Raw genomic sequence first — 16196 nt, forward strand, 5'->3', positions numbered from 1 at the left:
AGCACAGCACTCTGGTCTCTGCACGGTACTCTGGACTGGATCTGACGAGTTGGTTCTGGAGTTTACAGCTATCTGGTTTCAGCTCTGCTCTACTGGTTTGGATCTTTGGGTTCTGGCAAGAGTTCTTGGCAAGAAGCAGAAAACAGCACAGCCAGGCTGTTCAATTTTTGATGTGCCCCTTGGAAGTCTGGGGTTAAAATCAGGTTGCAAGATTTTAACAGCCAGCTCAGAAGGGTTCAGCTTTGGAATTGGGCCTTCTGCTTTCAGAGTTCTGGAGTCTTGGATCTGGGTTCTCCTGCAGAGCGCTTCGCCAGTAAATCAGTTGATGGGTGAATGTGTCTGTGTTTCCTAGGTCCTAACACATTCCCTATTTATGTATTTCCCAAAGGGGTGGATAGGCTGATTATACTAAGCCTACCCTCTATGAATCCGACTGGTCAGATTTACAATCCAGGGAAAACCTCCCCTTTGTTCCTACACAGAAAATCTATTTTTCATAGAAAGCATATCTACAATATCACCAACTTGCTAATAATACATATTCACATCACATATTTAATAAAGCACGTATCCGTCCGAGTCCCATCTTCTTGAGAGTTTCAGTTCACAATTGACAGTTTTTCGCGCTTTTGGTTGGTGACCCAGTGTCAGATCTGAACACATTTTTCCACATACATGCGCATGACATCTGGGCATAATCCTGTAAACTTTCATATTCCTAGCATGATCACAATTGCTACAATATCAACATTTTAGTAGTCCGGTCTCTGAATATCGCAAAAGGTTCAGAGTAGTTTCAAACTGTGAGCAGAATTTTCATATTAACAACCTATAAAACACAGATTTTTCCAAGTTTTACACAGTCTTCTATGAGTCTTTTTCCAAAAAGATATTTCCTTGGAATTTCAGATACACATATCAGTCTAGCTCCACCTCCAAGATTTGGCAGGGCCAGATCAACCTGAGCCACTCTTCCTTTGGCAGTTGGTTTCTGTTGATGCCCGAATTTGCATTTCCTTTCAGTTAAGGGAGCCTTTTGTCCCTACTCAGAGCTACATGCCATATCTCCTCCCACTTCCATTAACAACTCAATGCCAGTTCCTGAACAGAGAGCAGGAGGAAGCTTCCTTTGTTTGGGAACAGCTGTGGCATGTCTTTGAAGTCCAGTGCGGCTGACATTAGTCCACTTTAAAACACTGTTTAAAAATGGGCTTTTCTAAAATACAATTTACATTTTCTACAAATATACACATAAATCTCTTCATTACAGTCTTTTTTAAACATAGAAATTGAATTGTAGCAGCCCATATTGCTTTTGCTGGCAAGTCTCTTCTTTTCTACAATTTGATTTTAAGACACAAGTTTTAAATTGATAGTATAGGCAAATGACAGCTTGGATACAGGCGAGCAGCGGTACTGCGCCCATATCTGACATATTTTTCCAAGGCAAGCACCTTTTGAATGTGGAATTTTTTTATGATGAAAGGTGTTTCTCCTGAAATTGTGCTTATGGGGATTCCTTAATAAGGTGATGGTGAACACCCCACAAGGATGTTGGATCTTTTCTGCTGTTTGGGAGCCATGATTCTGCACTTTCAACAGCCAAGGAAAAACAGATTTTAAACACTTCTGGATTTTCCTGGCAATGCAGCACTGCCTTTTCAAGCAGTTCTATTTCACTCTGTGGGCAGCCCAATGCCAGGTTTTGGCAGTATGGTCTCGTGTTTTACCACTGACATAGGCAAAATGGATTGACGGCCTATTTTTGAGGTTTTCCTGCACCTTTCTCAGAGATCTTTAGCACGCTTTTTGGCGGCCTTTCTGTTGTTTTTTATGAAAGCAACACACAGTGATGTTGCAGGGCAGAGTCAGTGGGTCAGAACATTCCACACACAAGAGGAAGTTACAGTCCTCAGCCACGACCCGGTTTATTTATTTATCTATGCAATGTTTGTCGGATACATGGACCCAGATGTTTGTCGGATACCTGTATCATCTACAGTGCACACAATACCTGAAAGCGCGAGCCGTATAGCCAAAATAAATTAACTGCTAAGAAAGCTCTGCCCGAAGCCCATCCTATAGCACATTAAGCAGGTCATAATATTTAAATTGCCCAAACGTTTGGGTCTTTGTGGATGATCCTTTCAGGACATGCAGCCTTCGGAGTACTTTTCGCACCGCATTAGACGATGTCAGGTTCCCTAGCACAAGCCTCACATTCATGTATCTCAGAAAAATATAATAAGCTTCCTCCTCCAGTCCCCCCTCCAAGTGTACCCCTGTGTGTTTTTGAACAGTTCTGAATTTGCTCTCTTTTCAGGTCAGTGTGCAACTCATAGCAGATGAATAAACACACAATGAGTGAATTTACCCCTGTCACCACCAACAGGCCTAGCTCGCTGCTCAGGGCCGGGAGGATCGGCACCCTGTTCCAAAGGCCTTGTGGCAAAACGTGTCCATCAAGTGTCCCAGTTGATGCAACTACACCTGTGTCCACAAATCAAAAGTCACGGACAAAGAGCAAACTGAGACAGTCAACAAGAAGAAAGACTCAAAGAGGAAACTGAGACAGTCGGCAAGAAGAAAGACCCACAGAGCAAACTGAGACAGCTGGCAAGAAGAAAGACTCACACCTGGGTGGGACACGGGCAAGAAAACGCAACATGCAAGTAGTAGGACAGCAACACCGTCTTTGCCGTGTATTAGATTAGAGGGCTTATTTCTTGTGCAGAGCCCCTTGTGCAGAGCCCCATGCCATAAATTGGCTAGACCGAGAGATGGAGGTTGGGGGGCCTTCTTGGATAGACAGTAGTAGAATCAGGGGTAGGGTGTCTGCAATTATTTATTCACACTAGGAGGGCTTCATCTTCCTGTTACAGTTCTACAGTCCTCCTGGCAGTGGGGGAAGACCAGCTGTTCTTGTTGATCACTGATTTAGTGGCCCTAGCTCAGTCCTTATGCAAGTATGGCCTGTTTCAGTAGGTCTCACATCTAAGTCTTTTATTTATTCATATATATATATATATTTATGATGTTGGTAATGGTGTGTTTGTTTCGGAGCACATTTGTTGCTCTGCACTATTCTTTCTATACATGTGGTAATGGGGGAGTAGAGAAGGGGAGAAGAAGAGCAAGGAGAGGTTAACTGGGAAGTAGATTTAACTAGAAAAACATAGTCTGCAAACTGGATACCGATTTATTAGTGCTGTTGTGCATCTGGGGATAATCTTCCATTTATGGTTGGATATATCTAGAATATTATCTCGTTTTTTGATTACTATGCTGGAATTGGGATTTCCCTTGCACTAAGTACTTCATTAAACAAATAGATAAACAAGTGACCTAGCAGAGATCTAATAATATAAACAATTATACCTGGGACACCAATATTACAGTGACTAAAAGACCTAACAGATTCAGGGTATGCTACAGAGATCCATATTTTGGGGTTTTAGATACTCATTTATATTCTATTAAGGCAGTTATAGATGTTTTTAATTATGCACTAGTCACTTTAAAATCGGAAGAAATAAAGTAAAAAACTTGGGTGGTGAATATTCCACACCCCCCCCAGCTGCTAATGCACAATGCACTTTAAAATTACCTCTAAGAAAAAAATGATCATTCGTATGATTGTATGTCTGTTAGGCAAACTCACTAGGTAAAGATGTCTGCCATGGTTTTGTACCAAGTACAGATAAACAAGTGACCAAGCAGAGATCTAATACTATAAATGATTATACCTTGGACACTAATATTATAGTGACTAAAAGACCTAACAGATTAAGGGTGAGCTACAGAGATCCATGTTTTGGGGTTTTAGATACTTATTTATACCCCAGCAAGGTAGTTATAGACGTTTTTAATTATGCACTAGTCACTTCAAAATCGGAAGAAATAAAGTAAAAAACTTGGGTGGTGAATATTTCATACCCCCCCCCAGCTGCTAATGCACAACGCACTTTAAATTTACCTCTAGAATCAAAATGCTCATTCGCATGAATGTATGTCTGTCAGGCAAACTTACTAGGCAAAGATGTCTGCCATGGTTTAGGCACGAAATGCAGATCACTAAATGAGGCCTTCTTTGATTTCTATGTTGCCTGCCGTTCCACCCCCTCCTTTCCCTCTCTACTCCTCCTAGCCTCATGTTTTAAAGTGGTGTATGGTGGAGAGGTTGTTTGTTGTGAAAAAGCGGCGAGTTGGCCGCGAAACGCGTCACGCCTCGAGTGCTGCACTTGGGAGGACCCACATTGGGGTCATACTTTCTACTTTTTGAAATGGATTTCCATGATTTTTAAATATTTTTTTCCCGTGTGGATCAATAAAAGAAGAAAATTAACAAAACGGAAAGCGGTTGGTGTGGAGTTTTACTTCCCCCCCCCCTCCTTTGTTTGCTGTTTGGTGGAAATTGGGCAAGCATGGCTTTATGGAGAGTGCAGCTCGACTTGGCTACCCTAAGGTAGAATTGACAATATATATATATATATATATATATATATATATATATTACATGGACGCAGTAGCGTCCATGTAGTTATGGTTAAGTTGGTGTTTCCATAGGAAGAGCACTTTTTGGGCGGCTTATAACTTCGCTCCCTCTGGACGAATCCTCACCAAACTTTGCAAAAAAAGTATATGGCCCACTCTGAATTGTTTTGCAATGTTTGGAGAGGTTTGGTCCGGGGGGGCAAAGTTATAGGGGGTCCCAAAACTTTTGTTTTTTTCCATAGACATAATGGGAAAAAACTTTGCGCACGCCTACAGCCCAAACCGCTGGACGGATTTACACCAAATTTGCGGCAGGAGCGGGGGCTTGGTGCGCATCATTTGTGATGTCATCTTTGATGTCCTGGGTGTTAGTGTTAGCAGTGCACGGTGGCACAAGTTATGGTTGCTTATTTTACCATAACTGCTGAATTTCAGGGGTTTTTTGGTTTTACTTTGAACCATAACGTCCCTTCAACAAAGTTTTTTCACTGAATTTGATAGGTTTTTAGTAGCGCAACTTAACCATAACGTCCCTTTAACAAAGTTTTTTCACTGAATATATATATTACAGGGCCCGCGGTAGCGGCCGTGTAGTTATGGTTAAGTTGCTAAACTCATAGGAAAAGCACTTTTTTTGGCGGCTTATAACTTCGCTCCCCCTGGACGAATCCTCACCAAACTTTGCAAAAAAAAGTATATGTTTGGCTTTGAATCTTTACGCCAAGTTGGGGGAGGTTTCGTGCAGGGGCGGGGGCAAAGTTATAGGGGGATCCCAAAATGTTTTTTTTCCATAGACTGAATGGGGAAAATATTTGCTCATGGCTACAGCCCGAATGGCTGGATGGATTTTTACCAAGGTAGCTGCAGGAGGGGGGGCTTGGGTCAGACAGTGTGCTTTTGTGTGTTTGGTGGAAATCCTACCAGTAATTCTGAAATGCACGTCCCAAAAAATGTGTGATATCTGGGTCCGCTCTGCAGACCCATTTCGCTATTCGCTCCGCGGACAGAAGTGTCATCGGCTCGCAGTACGGCATGCTGTCGGAGAAGTTTGGACACGGCCGATGGTTGGCTGGAGGGAAGCGTGCTGTGCATCAACATTTTTTGCAAAAGCCGCCATGGTGTATCACAGGACAGTACGGCAGTGGAAGGGTCTGGAAAATGTACCGTACGCAATGTGTTGGCGGCAATAAGGGAGGGAACGGGTAGGGGAGTGAGAAGTGGTTCATGTGACATATGTAGGCAAGTAGTTTGTGTGGTGATTGGAGGCAGCTGTCGTAACGGCTCCATAGCTTCTGTTGAGACCTGTTTGCGGCTACCTCTTTTTGCGGTGAGTGGTGGCAGGTCAATTGCAGAAGGGGAGTGAGTTGCACATGACAAAGGTTGGATGGGAGCGCGGGTGGTTGTGCGTTTCAGATGGAATGCGGTAGTTGGGCACATGGTTGCATGCATGGGTGAATGAAGGTTTGTTTGTTTGTTTGTTTATTTATTGTGCGCGCCGGACCCAGAGGTATCAAGGTGCAGGTGAAAAGAGTACGTACAAGTTAGTTACAGAGGTTACAGAACAAAGGTAAGAATAGTTTCCTCAGCGTTACAGGTTGAGGGTCAGAACAGTATAGAACAGGTATAAAGTCATGCATATGTAGACAACATGTCATAAATAACAAACATTTACATATTAGCATATCTATATCAAGAATACTTTACATGCAAGCAAGGGCTAAACTGGTGCAGTAGGAGAGTGTAGGTTACTTATCTTTCTCTATGATCCATTTGATTGTATTCTTTCTGAATTGATCAGAATTGGAGTGATAGCGCGGGATGGTGCCAGTAGTGAAGGAGACGTTGATGAGTTTGGTGACGAAAGGGGTTAGATCTCTAGCAGCGTCCTTGATCAGTTGAGCTGGGCATTGGTCACCTTTACAATTGGATGGTTTAAGCGCAAGAATCGTTTTCTCTACCTCAATAATTGAGACCTTAGAGAAGCTAAATTGAGTACATTCTTTGGGTTTAGGCTTCAGTGTTTTATTAGGGGGAGTTTGAGCTGATAGTAAAACTTTCTTTAGAGCTATTTTGTTTTGGAGATTGGCAACTTTATTAGCTGGTGCAAACTGGATGTCAGTGCACCAAGTTTTATCTTTAATAGAGTCATCCTGTACTGCAATCGGGGTTTCAAATTCTTTTAGAATACAGATGAGCTCCTTCATGCTAGAATTAGCTTGTGTAATCCTGTTGTTATACGTTTCTTGTTTGGCCATGATGATATCCTTTTTGTATTGAGTTGAAAAACTTATTAGATTGGTTTTATTTTCTATAGTGGGATGTAGATTCCAGGCCGTTTCACATTTTCTTTTCTGTAATCTTAGGTTTTTTAGGTGGGGTGAAAACCAAGAGTTGAGATGATTTTTGGGTTTGCTATTCCTAAATTTTAGAGGAGCAATAATGTCGAGAGCAATAGTCATAGCATTATTATATTCTTCCACTAGTAGGCCTGGGTCTGTATGATCTGGTAGGGAGTTGAGATTGGGTAGGATATAGGGTAAGATATTGTCAGCTGTGATATTTTTCTTGTTTCTAATTAAAGTAGGTAGGGCGGGAGGAAGTATTGGTGCAGTAGGTCTTTTGGTATTGAGAGTAAAGGAGATTAGGTGGTGGTCAGTCCATATTTGTGGGGCGATGGATGTGATGGAAAGGTTGCAGTTGTGACTGGCAATCCAATCGAGAGTTCTTCCTTTAGTATGTGTAGAAGTTTTCACTTTCTGTGTGAAACCTAATTCTGTCAGGATGTTAGCTACAGAAGTAGCCTGGTCATTAATATCATCATACCCTAGGTTCAAATCTCCTAGCAGTAGGGTTTGTGAGGTGTTTTTTAGCTTCTCCGAGATAATAGTAGTAATGTCTTCATTAAAGGTGCTGATAGGGTTTGGGGGTCTATAAAGGAGATGGATGTTTAGCGTTTGGGAGTTGGCGGTAGGTAGTTTAATGGATAGTGACTCCCAGAATTTAAAGTTGGGTGTTGAGGTAATTCTCATAGAGAGATTAGCTTTGGCGATGATCACTATTCCTCCACCACGTGATTCTAGTCTGTCAGCTCTAAGGATGGCGTAATTGTCTGGGACTGCTAACGTTAGTGCTGGGCCTGCTGCATCGTGGAGCCAGGATTCTGTGATGGCAATGAAGTCAAGGTCATTTTCCAAGATGGTCTCTGCTATATCTGTAGCATGGGCGACTAAGGATCTAGCATTTATTAGTGCGCCTTTGAGGTTAGGTTCTGAATGTGACATTTGGCACGAATTAGAGGTGGCATGTGGGTTAGCGGTGGTCTTGTTTCTTTTAGAGCGAAGCTTGGAGCTGGGATGTTTGGTGGTTTCCATTGGGGGATATATTTTAGGTCGAAGATGATGTAAGTTAATATTATATTTATTGAGAGGTTCGAATATTTTAGGTAATCGTGCACGGAGTCTGAGATTTCTCTGTGCTGTGTTGCATGGGGATTTAAGGATAGGTGGCATTGTAGATGCTCCTACATTCTCTGGAGGCAATACAGAGGGCATGGTGATATATACAGTGGTAATAAGTAGAACTGTCAGGTTAATGATTACAGCCAGATAGACTTGGGTTGACAGATGGAAGTACATAGTGTTTGAGGCAAGTTAAGCAGAGAGCGAACTAGGCAAGTCAAGCTATACAGTATTAGCAGTTAACAAGTACAGAGATAGACAATTGGCAATGGTACAGTAGGATGGACACATTAATGGTGCAATCAGGTGCTAATCCTTTTCATATCTAGAGAATATGTAGTGTATATAGCAGACAAGGGCAGCTGGGCAACTAATGTTGTTATAGAGGCAGATTTGTGAGGAATGAGTGTCCCGGTGGGACCACTTAGGGAGAGGCAGGTGAAGAAATCACTTGCAAATAGGTGCAATCATATGTTCTATAGATGCAGATAAATAACTGTGTTCACGAGGGAACCGTGAACAGAAATGATGCACTGTAGCGGTCACTAATTGGGTATAAGCCTGTAGTGACTGGTGGCATTGGTAGAAATACGAGGCTGTTGGGAGCAAGGCTACGAGCTGTTTTAAACAATAGCACAGTCTGGGAGGGTAGCAGTGAGCAGTTAATCAGCATGCAGATTGTCCCCAGTTAAAGTAGCGGTAGTGAGCACATTGGTGTAACAGTAGATTAAATTATATGCAGGGATGACTGAGGTCCAGTCGATGGTAATAGTAAGGTTGTGTCTTACATTGGGGTACGGATAGTTCATGGTCTTACCAGCATTACCTACTTGCGTATATTTGCATGGTATGGTATGGTATGGTAGCAGACAAGGTTATGCAGTAAACTGACCCAGAAATAAAGTTGGGTGGGCGATACAAAGTGTGTAGGTGAGCCGGAGCAGACTGTTGTTCCCAGGTAGTAGACAGGGGCTGATGTAAATACCTTAGTGTTGTGGCGCAGAGGCATACAACGGCAAACAGGAAGAGCGCCTTATTCCTCAGGCCTTCTTCAGCAAGGACCGGCTTCCGCCTACCGGAGGCGGGTGTTACTAGATAAGGCACGCAGTTGCCTAGTAACCGAGAGGAGCCTCGGTTTCGTTCCACATCGTGCCGGCCATTTTGCGGTCAGGCAGGCGATGCACACTTCCTTGGAAACAGCTGATTACGGTAGTCAGCTTGTAGATCAGGCATCCGGGGGTGAAAAAGCACGGAGAGATGCTTTCACACAAAGATTGTTCTGTGGATTACACCACGTACCGTCGATCATGCAGGGGAGGGCTGCTGTGATGGGGGACTGCTCCTGCAGTCTTGGAAGAGCAGGGATAGGCAAGGTGAGGTGGGTCTGTGTAAGGATTAGACTATTGGGTGCATGGCCAAAGGTCATAGGCCGTAGGCTGTAGGGCATGCACTCAAGAGCGTAGGGCTGCAACATACCCACCGCAGGAACGCATGTTTGACTCTGCATCCGGTAGAGGTTGGTTCTTGCATAGTGTGGTGTGTGCAGATTGGTTGCAGTAGGGCCAGTGTTGTGAACAGAATGTGGGTAGGTTGGCAGTGACACAGTACTTTGTGAATGGAAGTGGGTACGCCCATAGTATGTGAAAGAAAGTGCACAGGGGTGCAGGAGAGAGTGTTTTGTTTGTACATTATTTTGCAATGTGTTGCTGCATAGCTCCATGGCTGTGCACTGTGGTTGGAGATACTGCAGTGAAAAGTCAAGCCGTGTGGGCACTGGGTGCAGTGTTTGCATTCTGTCAGTATGGTAGAGGGTATGGTTGAAGGGCAGCTTATATGTGCTTGGATAGTGTGCGGTGTGCACAATGCTTGCAGTATGGGAAATGTAAACATTTTGTGGTTAACTTGGCAGTGACACAATACTTTCTGAGTGGAAGTGGGTAAGACAATAGTATGTGAATGAAACGGCTTAGGGGTCCCGGAGACAGTGTGATGTTTATACATTATGGTAACTGTTGCATGCAACGCTGTGCATGTCCATTGCGGTGTGGAGGTTGGTTAGGAGTGCTGGTGCCAGTGGTGCGGATCTGCATAGTGGTAGTTGGTAATATGCTGACATGCATGGTTGCATTACGGTGCAGGGAATGTGTGCAAGGAGCACATCCACTGGAGCAATGCAGGTTTGACAGTGCATGAGGCACAGGGTGGTGAGCTTTGGAGAATGGGTGTGGAGCACATTGTCAACGTGCTACAGCACCACAAGTGAGTTGCAAAGCGTGTATTGGTGCACAGGTTGGGTAGGAGTGCTGGTGGCAGTGGTGTGTATGTGGAATGTCGTAGTTGCTGACATGGTGACATTACATTGCTGTGGGTGTAATCAAGGCCTAGACTATTGGGTGCTTGGCCGAAGGCCGTAGGCCGTAGGCTATGCACTCAAGAGCCTAGGACTTGAGGACACCCACGGCAGTAATGCATTTTTGACTGTGCATCAGTTAGATGGTAGTGACATGTAAGGAACGGTTGTGGAGCACATTTCAGTCGTTATAGGCCAGTGTTGCAAATAGAATGTGGGTAGGTTGGCAGTGGCACAATACTTTGTGAATGGAAGTGGGTACGCCCATAGTATGTGATTGAAAGTACAGAGGGGTACAGGAGAGAGTGTTTTGTTTGTACATTATGGTAACTGCTGCAATTTGTTGCTGCATAGCTCCATGGCGGTGTGCTGTGGTCGGAGATGCTTCAGTAAAAATTCACACATTGTGGGCACTGGGTGCAGTGTTTGGATACTGTCAGTATGGTAGAGGGTATGGTTGAAGGGCATCTTATATGTGCTTGGATAGTGTTTTGTGTGCACAATGCTTGCAGTATGGGCAATGTTGTAAACATTTTGTGGTTGTGTTGGCAGTGACACAATACTTTCTGAGTGGAAGTGGGTAAAACAATGGTATGTGAATGAAAGGGTGTAGGGGTGCCGGAGACAGTGTAATGTGTATACGTTATGGTAAGTGTTGCATGAAAATGCTGTGCATGTCTATTGCAGTGTGGAGGTTGGTTAGGAGTGCTGGTGCCAGTGATGCGTATGTGCATAGTGGTAGTTGGTGACATGTTGACATGCATGGTTGTATTACGGTGCTGGGAATGTGTGCAAGGAGCACACCCACTGAAGCAATGCAGGTTTCACAGTGCATGCAGCACATCGTGGTGATCTTTGGAGAAGGGTGTTGCGCATATTGTCGACCTGCTACAGCACCACAAGTGAGTTGCAAAGCATGTTTTGTGCATTCCATGGTTGTGGCGATAGTTGCAACATGCTACAGTGTTTGGTGTGTGGCAGGAGATGGTGCAGTGAGAAGTTGTGTAGTGTGGCCACAGGGTGCAGTGTGTACGTAATGTGAGTATGAAAGTGGGTATGGTTGAAGTGCAGTTTATATGTGGTTGGTTACTCTACTGTGTGCAGATTTATTGAAGTAGGCCCAATGTTGTGAAGCTGTTGTGCTTAGGTTGCCAGTGATACAATACTTTGTGAATGGCAGTATGTAGGGGTGGTGCAGGCTGTGGTATGTTTGTGGATTCTGCTAAGTGTGACACGTGTTCGTGAATGGGTGTTTTATGGTGGAGTTGGGTAGAAGTGCCGCAACCTATGTTACGTTTGTGCATAATGTTAGGTGCCCACATGGTTGCTTGCTTGGATGTATAGTGTTGTGGTGGGTGTGGAAAGGGCTGCACTGTTGTGTGCATGGCCAAAGGTGTGCTGGGTGTGTCTTAGGATCTTTGTGGATGTTGCAATCGTGCATTCTTTAGCAGACACTTCTGTTGGAGAGGCTTTGCAATCAAACGGAACATGTACTGAGAGTGTTTAACGGAAAATATGGAGTGGTGTATAGAAATGACAGTGTGCAATACAGAGGTTTTGTATGTGATTGCATGTGATTGCTGGATGTTTTTGAAAATTTGACAGCACCCAATGGGGGTGTGCTGCAAAAATGACTGTGCAAAGGGAAGAAGTATTGTGTGTGCTTTACTGGGCCGTGGCTCTCACTGTAGATGGGTTAGCGCACATGCCACATCCTGCCATTATGAGCATGGTGGAAAGTGAAATGGAATTGTGGGAAATAGGCAATTAGGATTTTAGGGTGTGTTTCACTGGAAGGGCAGTACCATTTCATCCCAATACTGTGTTGTGCTGGTGGTCGAGATGGAGAAACGCACAGTGCTTATCGCCGGTGACAACTTTGTGCCCCATCTGCATAGGTGTTCTGTGCAAAGAGGCGTTGCTGGTAATTTCGGATTGAAAGGAGTGGACTCTTTCTGGGCCTGTTAGGGTAACTGCAGTTTCGGCGGGATGGTTCGTCTTTGCAGATATGTGGCATCCATCACAAATGTTGACTTTGTCGTGGTGCCCTATGGAAGTCTACATTTGGGTTGCATGTCATGTGGATGATTAATCCGTCACCTGAAGAGGTTGCTGACCACAGTGATGCATATTTTTCCTACTGCCAAGGTTGTTTTCTCATGCATAACACCAAGAGGAGTATGGGTCCATGACGGTCTAATTTGTCCACAGCCAGAGGTCAGAGGGTGTGCTATAAACAGAATTATGCGAGCATTTATGCAGACTGCTGGCATGTTCTCCACATACTATGAGATCATGAGGTTGCACAATATGCAGTGGTTCCGTAGAAATGGCATTCATTTGAGCACCATTGGCAATGCTGTTTTCTTTTACACTGTGCAAGAAGCATTGACCAGAATGTGGTAATAATGTGAGTAGAGGCAAACAGAAATGCATATAAAGAGCAAATACAAGTTGCTTGCACGCACGTAAAAGAAAAAAAAAAACCTATATACATCTATGATGGAATCCCCTACCCAGTTTGATATTGTTTACCTCGCCACCCCCCTCCCAAGAAAATGGCATTTTGTTGTCACCCATTGGCAATGCAGTTTTGTTTGCACGCCTACAGGATGCGGTGAAGACTTTACTGTACTAATGTGAGCATAAGAAAACACAAAAGCTAATAAAAACGGAAAAAGGTGTTGTTGGAGAAGCATCTAAAAAACTAAAAAACAAACATGCTCTTTCAAGAGCCGCCCCTTACCACAAACTCCCCTTACCCTGGTTGCAAGTTATTCCCCCACGCCTGCATGCAGCACGAAAGCCACATCTGGGGATCTTGCGGGTGGTGGCCACGGAAATGGAACTGTGGGATTTGTCCAATCAGATGCTTACTGTGTACAGCAATACGAAGAGGGACTCCTGCTTCACTCGGGCCCGGCCCTCGAAGTACTTGGGAACCCGCACGCGCCACATTCGGCGCTTCTCACCATGCTGGCCTATGGAAATGGGACTCTAACGATTGTCTTATTAGGTGGTGCTCAGGGTGTGCGTCACAGGAAAGCACGCCAATATGAAGAAATACTCCTCCCGCTTTACTGGAGCACAGCCCTTGTGGTACTTGGAGAAAGGCATGTGCCACATTCTGCGCTTCACAGCATGCTGGCCAATGGAAATGGGACTATGGGAAAGAGTGATGTCATGAATGAGATTTGTGATGGCATCTTTGATGTCATGGGTGTTAGTCCTTGCAGTGCACACTGGTGGCACAAGTTATGGTTGCTTAGCTTACCATAACGGTTACATTTAGTTTTTTCCAGTTTCACCTGTAACCATAAAGTGCCTGTAACAAGGTTTTTCCATTGAATTTCATAGGTTTTTACTAGTGCAGCTTAACTATAACATCCCTTTAACAATGTTTTTGCTAGTGAATAAATATATATATATATTTGTAGAACGCTTTTGCTTTGACTACAAGACACAGTTAATAAACAACGGCACAAAATTAAATGATAATAACAAGGGGTATATAACACCAGAGATTAGGAATGGATAAGAGACTGCAGCAAAATAACTTTTATTTGCCTGCGAAAGTGATGGAAGGAGGAAGAAGAACAAATATGCAAAGACAGAGCCTTCCAATGCTTAGGAGCAAGGAGTGAACAAGAACGAGGACGGGAAGAAGCACAGGGGGGCTCCGGGACAGAGAGGAGAAAAAGAGATTGAGAGCAAAGTGAACATGCAGGGCAATTTAAAGAAAATAGAGAACAGAGGTAGGGAGGGCCACGATTTGTAAACAAAGGAAAGAAAGTGAAAAAGAAGATACGGATTGAAGGAAAGAAGAGAGGCAGGGATGAGAGAGAGGAGGCAATAGAAGAATTAAAGACAGATTGCAGCGGTGCAAGAGAGCACAAGGAAGACAAGGAAAGAGGACAGATCAACAGTTAAGCCGCCGAGAGAAGTCTAAAGAATAGACCGAGAGTTTGGTAACCAGAAAAGAAAGATCTTTTAATCTTGGCCCCAGCCACAGAGAGAGACCCTGGGGGGGGAGAGAAGCCTCCTGCCTCGGATGCCAAGGTGTAAATATGTTTTCTGGAATCCACACATTACTCACTCATAAACTATAACACTTTTTCGAATGAGTTCCGACAGCACATATTGTGAAACTGTAAAATGTGACTACAGACATTAAAAAACAGTACATCAAACTGAATTATAACCCCACATAGCGAACTCGCAGATGGTTTAAGTTAGAGCGGGTATTATTTTTCCCAGGCTTGTGGCGATGGCAGTGAGTATGACTGGAGCGGCTTCCCAAGAGGCGTCATTAGCTGCATATTACATCCTTTCCTAATGTGTACCCTTACCATATTGGAAGACTTCACAGGACTGCTGAAACATCCAGAATGTCATCTTAACCTCAGCAGTCGGAACCCCACTTAGTCGGAACGGCACGTATTATTTCCTCGGTGAACATGTGACGTGCTTGCAGAAATAAAAAGGCGCTGCAAGTAAAGCTGATTGCGTCATTTGTACTGCTAATTGAACACGCTACTGGCGTGCGTCTGTGTAACAATTCGGTGCTGATGCATTTAATACCTTAATACAGACTTTCGAAAGTTCCCGTAAGAAGAAATGAGACTACCCCAGGAATTGGAATACAGCTGTGAGAAATGAGAGGTGTGGCTCATGCGCCTGGCCGCAGGACAAGCCGTCCGACGTTATAATAGATTCGAACGGCTTTAACCAGTTACATGTATGTTTGTTAAGGAAATTAATATTTGACACTGAGAATAAAATAGAAAAGACAACCTTGGTAACGCAAACCTTGTCTTTCATCGGGGGCGGTTGAAGCCAACTGCGTATCTGCTTTCGTGCCAAAGTGAAAATGTATTCCTTAACTTGCCCTGCAGCAGCACTCGTTCTATGGCAATTTTCAAAGCCCAGATCCTCTTTCCCCAAGGAAGCTACTGCACAAAAGCCATTGCATTGAACTTGTAACTAATTATTTTCAGGACATCCCCCATGTGCCAGGAACTGCTGGCCCAGGTTTTTCAGAGCATCTCACTTAAACCTTGTCATTTTTATTTTCTCTGGGCGCCTGTCTAAGTCAGAGGGGTGTGCTCAAACCCGGGTCCCCAGCTTAATGTGCCAAGCAACTCAAGTTGAACCTCACTGAGGCTGATGCTTGCCTGGGCTTGTTTGTGTCCTCATATTAAATGGGCGTGGCCTGCCAATCTGGGATGGACTGGTCGGGTCAGGGCCGATTTGAATAAGGCTAGTCCTCAGCTGCAATGTAAGAGATGAGCTACATATATATGTATGGGATTTATAAAGTGCAAAGCAAGCTGAAAAGCAACAGATTGCTTTACACAGGGGAGTCACCCGGGGGCTACAAGCAGACAGCAGGGGTGAGGGGTAGAAGAGGTTGCTGGGAATGTGTGTGGTTTAGTGGTGGCATGAGCTCCAGAGGGGGAGAAGTAGGGTTGAGTGGAGTGATCAGCGATTGGTGAGATCTTGTTTGAAGAGGAAGGAATCCATGTCCTTCTTGAATTGTACTACGGAGGGGTTCAGTCTGATCTGAGAGGGTGCCATGTTCCAGAAGCAGGGTGTGAGATCAAATACAATGGAATGGCGTGCTGCACAGAAGAATAGCCCGTAGTCAACAGGTATCAGAAGTCTTTCCATCACTTTCTATTTCCTTGGCATGTCTCCATCAGTATTTTGCCTCCCCAGTATTCCCAATCTGGGTTTGCTACTTTGAATCTCGCCACTGCAAAACTCTGCCACACTTCCATTTTGCCTCCTGGAATCCTAAAGACGCAAGTGCGCCACGTTTGATCTCTTCTCTGTGTTATTTTGCCTCACTCTCATTTCACCTCTTGGAGGCACTGCAGGGTCCGGGTTCCTGT

Source organism: Ambystoma mexicanum, chromosome 2q (assembly GCF_040938575.1).
Source record: "Ambystoma mexicanum isolate Mex_15411 chromosome 2q, UKY_AmexF1_1, whole genome shotgun sequence".
Lineage (NCBI taxonomy): Eukaryota > Metazoa > Chordata > Amphibia > Caudata > Ambystomatidae > Ambystoma > Ambystoma mexicanum.